The sequence below is a fragment of the Ips typographus genome, linkage group LG11, assembly GCF_016097725.1.
Source record: "Ips typographus isolate SLU linkage group LG11, UJ_Ityp_2.0, whole genome shotgun sequence".
In the NCBI taxonomy this organism is placed as follows: Eukaryota; Metazoa; Arthropoda; class Insecta; order Coleoptera; family Curculionidae; genus Ips; species Ips typographus.
The window spans coordinates 9,779,325-9,785,525 of NC_138432.1; positions in this window are offsets into that span (position 1 = coordinate 9,779,325).

The window sequence follows — 6,201 nt, forward strand, 5'->3', positions numbered from 1 at the left end:
CCTCCTTAATGCAAACTCATATTTCCAGCTTTGAATTGTTATCCCCCATACTAATTTGCCGGTACGTTATGTTTGTTTAGCATGCCACTGCATTTAGGCTTGATGGCCGTTTGATGAGTACGCCGAATGATTTTTAAGCGATCTCTCTGCTTTTAACTGAATTTTTAACCCTTCAGATTGAACCAAGGTTAATAAATTACGAATTCCATACACGTGATGAAAAATATGATAATCAAATTGAAACTTTTGTCCTTCTTCCGTATGTCACCGTCCAATTTGTATGCCTAGATTACACTTCGACGAGTTTTTCCAAGCTTCAGAAGGCCAGACAGATAAATTGCCAGTAGCAAAAGGTGCTAAAAAGATTGAATTTTGAACCTTGGGTACAATTGGTCAGATGGTTTTTTCACCTGCGTCATATGTGACCGCAATGATAAGTAACGAGATGTCTTATCACTTTTGTTTTTCGAAATATAATTTTTAATTGTTAGTAAAGAGTAAATATTACCAGATTACTTTTCTTCATTTTATTCTTCTTCAAAAGCTTGCCTAAAAAAGCTGCTTTGGGTTTGGTCACTTCTTATAAGTAAGTAAAGTTCTACTTCAAAGCTTTTTAGTAAAGTTCATTTTGTTTATAAAGATGCTACCAAACCTTCTTCAAAATGTTCCTCTAATGAAGTAATTAAATTGTGAAGCAATTAAGACTTTTTAAGATGATAAAGTAGAATTTACCTTTTCTTCAAGTGCTCTTCTGCATCAAATAGTTCGGTAGTGGTCTTTTAAGTCATAATATTCTTCTTCTTTCTGCTAGTCTTCTGCCATAAACTCCCTTGGATAACAGATTTAAAAATATCATATTTGCTTTCGTTCCCCATGATATGCTGTTATTTCTTTATGTGTGTGTTTATTACTTCCAAGTTCTTCTTCATTCTCCTGTGAAGCCACATTTCGAAGAGTTTTCTTTGCCATAGAAAAGATTCAAGAAAATATTGCATCGGAGGAGTCTAATTTTGATGATGTTGAGATTGTGACTTCTAAACCTGATCTCCTGTGAGTGGTCTCAATTATCATCATGGTTCCCAAATAGACGAACTGTGCTAATCTGTTAGTTGGTCTGTGATCGTTAAACCGTGTATCTTTTACCAGTTTCTCTACTGATTACCGTGATGAGACACCATTCTTGAAGAGTCTGAATTTTCTTAAAATGTTTGTGAAGCTGATCAGTAGGTATCAATATTTTTGTCTGTGGATGAATGTTCTTCAAACAGTTTCTGACTCTACAAATGGTTCTGAGTCCCCAAGCACATTTGGTTAGGTTAGGTTAGGTTCTATTTAGTACTCCAGTTAACTTGAGAGGGTTTGCAAATTTGGAAGTTGTTTGGTTTTCTAAGTAAGTTCACAATATGCATGGAAATGCTAAGGTTACGTTAATCTAGATAACGGTTACACGTGTATAAAAATTTCAAAATTATCCATAAGAAATCAACAGTAAATTGGTTATCGCTATACAGGTGTGGTAAATCCAAAAGCGACCATAGGAAAACCGTGTAACGGACAGAGAAACGTAGGTAATTGCATGCGCGGGAGAAAGACAGAAAACGAAAAAAATATCAAGTAGGCCATATTTTTAGTGCGCTGTTGCCAAACGCCAAGTATCACTCAAATACCGTCGACAAAATAACTTGGCGTTTGGCAACAGCGCGCTGAAAATATGGCCTACTTGATATTTTTTTCGTTTTCTGTCTTAGTCCCGCGCATGCAATAATGTACGTTTCTCTGTCCGTTACGCGGTTTTCCTATGGTCGGTTTTGGATTTACCACACCTGTATGTATTTGCAGTAACAAATACTATACAGGGTATGAAAAATTACGAAAATATCTGATACTGACCTGGAATCCATGAAAATTGATTATAAATTGGAAATTGACAAGAATTTCATGAAAATTGACAATTTATCTAAAATTCATCAAAAGTAGCTGAAAAAAACTGGTTTTTCATAAATTTTTATGAAAAATTTGCAAAATATCTGTTACGGACCTAAAATCCATGAAAATTGATTTGTGAACTGGCAATTAACATCAAATTCATGAAAATGTTAAATAAATATTATTATTATTATTAAAATTGACAATTTACGTAAAATTCATCAAAAGTGGCTGAAAAAAACTGATTTTTCATTAATTTTTATGAAAAATTTGCAAAATATCTGATAATGACCTGAAATCCATGAAAATTGATTTGGGAACCGGAAATTTACATCAAATTCATGAAAATTGACAGTTTATGTAAAATTCATCAAAAGTGTATTTGCAGTAACAAATACTATACTGAAAGGTCTCTACAACGCTCTGCCGCAGATTTTGCCATATTTTCCTTAATCCAAAAGTTGATAAGTACAGAGCTACAGGCCGGCAAAGTTAAAACTTAAAAATCAATTTTTAATCGTAATTTTTCTACAAACCATTTAAAATTATGAAATTAGGTTAGGTTAGGGCGGATCTTCGGGCCACTAAATGAAAATGAGATATGGAGAAGAAGATATAATCATGAAATCTACCAACTTTTCAAGGAGGCACCTGTCTCAGATTTGTCAGACTACAGAGGCTACGATGGGCAGGCCACGTAGCAAGAATGCCGGATAACAGGCTACCAAAAAGGGCTCTCAATAGTAGGATGCAGGGCAGAAGACCAAAAGGGAGACCAGAAGACGCGCAGAACTTGATAGGTGTCAGAACCTGGAGGAGAGCGGCGTTGGATTGACAGTGTTGGAGGCGGAAGATAGAGGAGGCCAAGGCTCAATTTGGACTGTAGCGCCATTGGAGAGAGAGAGGTTAGGGGGGTTTTCCGAGATGGGGAATTCATATTTGATTCAGATGGGGAGTACGTTAATCTCAGTATAAAACAGTCTCCAAAAGTAGCTCTGTAATTATCAACTTTTGGATTAAGGCAAATATGGCTGCGGCACAGCGTTGTAAAGCCCTTTCAGGGACACCCTGTTTATTTTACTGAGAAATAGAAGAATATTACTAATTGGTGGTTTTCACAAAACATTAACAGTCTTCTCAAGAATATTTCTATAATAACGAAGCATTGACTGTTGTTTCTAAGATCGAGGAAAACAATCACTATTTTTTAGTTTCACTTGGGATCTACCTAGATTTGTCTAGCCCAGCATCATCAGATAATAAATCACGGCCAGACAGCCGACAAAAAACTCCCACAAGAACGATAAACAAAGGAACAAGAGTAACAATCATCAAAGGGAAAAAACCTTCAATCTAACGATCGCGTCGTGGCCTAAACAAAAACACTTTTACTTGTGGCTAATAAACATTAATAATGTACAGAGTGTGCTGTTGGGTAGCGCCACAGCTGTCCATTCTTTCTAGGCGCACACGTGCTCTCGCGTAGTCTGCTAAACCGACTAGACGAGATTACTGTAAAGTAATTTTTTGTCCATTCACTTTCTTCATTGGATTGCTGCCTCCTCTTCTTTCAGCTGCATTAATGAATTGAGAAGTATATTTTGTTCTCGTTACGTGTTCAAGTTCACTACAAGATCATGACATTGCGTGATCTTTGAATTTCATTGAGAAAACTGAATTCACTGCTTCAGTTTGTTTTATTTTTAAAACTCGTTTAAATTTCACTTAAATTAATTGAGGACACCTATTTACAATGCAAAGTTCAGAAAAAACGTAGGCGCCTACTGACCCGTAATCTGAAACTGTCAATTTACATGCTAAAATCATTGTTTATCCGTCCAAATTCCTTCGTGTCCAGTTTTTTGAGGCGTTTAATCGACCTTCCCCCGAAGTTTCCGTAGCGTCGAAATTAAGCTCTAAATCATCGCAGGGCCAATTTGGCCGACACGTAGATTTAAATCCGCATATCGAGTGATAACGTACGAGGACACGTACCAAATTGTTTTGCATATATTTTAAATAAAGTCGAATTAAATCCGCGACCAACTTGAATTTACATACGTTATAAGCAATAATTGAAGGTTTCCTACCTCCAGACGTGAAATTATTTTTGAAAAACTCTCAATAATATTTAAAACGAATCGCATAAATAACTTTTAATAGTAACACGATATGGCTGTATTTTTTTCTGGTCTCGTGTTTTTGTCAAGCTCTGGGATTTGATTTATTGTCATAAAATTTCCTAAAATCAATGAAAAATTCTAGTTACTAATCCACTCAGATTGGTATTCCACCAATCCGTATAATTTTAAGGCGTTAATTGACTACCAAACAAAAAATGATTGAGAAGAGCATAAAATACACTGACGATAGCGTCCAATCAGGCCCCTATCCATAGCACGAGCAGTAATTTTTGCTAGACATTTTGTCTTATTATTTTCATTTTATTCGCGTCTCACAAACGTCTTCGAGCCGGTTGTTTCACCAGGTCGTTGGTTGGAAAAAGTGCACACCGGGTACCCACATAATCTCGCCCTTCAAGGCCGCGGACTCCTAGTCCGACATTAATTATTATTACGATATGAGGTTCTTCCACATTTTGCTATATCGATAAGAAAAATCGAAGCAGGACAAACGATATACGACTATTCAGAAGAACCTGAATGTTATTTTATTCCAGAATGAGAAAAAAATATGTGCTTACATAAAACATTTCTATAGGAGGTTAATATGTAAATGGATTATTTATGTGCAAGTAATAAATAAAGTGAAGTTTCCTAGAAAGTTTCTCTTTTAATTGACTGTTGATGTCTCGGCAATAAATCTGTTTACCACAAGTAAAATCATCAGAAAAAACTAATTTGCTTCTGTTGCTTCTGAACTGCGTACAGTTATTAGTTAATGTAAATTATAAAATTGGTAATCCAACTTAACCTAACCTATTACAAAGTGAAAATACCCAATAAATTTTCGGGATGAACGTTTTGACCAAATTGCTTTACAGCTAAAATTGTATCCTTGACAGAATATAAGAGGTTAAAGTTTAAAAAAATATATTCTTGTTTAATCCCTGTTGTTGTTCAGTTAAAATGACTTAAAATGAAAACTTCTTCTTCTTTTTATTTTGGGTATTTTTCTAGTGATGGGCGTAAATTTACCATGATCGGTAAGGTAAAGTAAAATTAAGTGTGACAAGAAAATTTACCAGTAAATTTACGGGTCTAATTGAAATTTGCTTGAAACTTCCAGATATTAGTTTAGCAATTCTTTACGAACATTATTTAGGATAAACTGGGTTGATGCAACAGTTGAAGTTGTGGTTTGAAATTTGAACACTCTGTAATTCGGTTATTTTTGGGTGTTTAGCCACTTAAATAAACCGTTTTGAGATCCTCTTTTTAGTGGTGTTGAGCAAAAAATTCTATCTGAAAAACTGCGTACAGGGTGACCAAAAACAGTCTATCAAGATCATATTCATGTACACCCTGTATACTAAAAGCAAAATCGGTCTTGCAAACGTACGGTGCTGAGTTAAGAAGTTGATTGGAACATTTTTGGTCCCTTGCCAATTTTTTGTAACTTTCACCGTTTTCTGGTTATTTAGGAAAAACTGGGTTTATGCAACAAATTTTCAAATCAGTTGAAATTGTGGTTTGAAATTTGAACGCTCTGTAACTCTGTTATTTTTGGATGTTCAGGGTGCTTCAACCACTCAAATTAATTGTTTTGAGCTCTTCTCTTAAAAGTATATGTGAAAAATTGCGTGCAGGGTGACCAAAAACAGTCAATCACCATACTTTTCACGTACATCCTGTATACTGGACGCAAAAACGTTTCTGCATATTTACGGTGTTGATTAGGAACATTTTTGGTTTTTCGCAATTTTTTTGTAACTTTCACCATTTCTGAGTTATTTAGCAAAAACTAGTTTGGTGCAAAAAATTTTGGAATCCTAGTTAAATTTCCTATCTAATGACATAAATAACCACTACAAAATCAGGGAGAATGGTGGTGTCAAAATATAAATGCCAGAAACACAGTTTGAAAGGACAAAATCGCCTGTAAAACTGACTTGGAGTGAGAAAATTACTGTTTTAAGCACATTTTTGGAATCGTCATTAAATTTACTATCCAATGTCCTGAAAAAACACAACAAAATTTGGTATAGTCAGGAAGAAAAGCAGGGTCAAAGTTTGAACTGCCTGTAAATTTACTAGTAATTTACTGATAAAGTAAAATATTTTCTTTACTAGTACCCATCAGTATAAAATACCA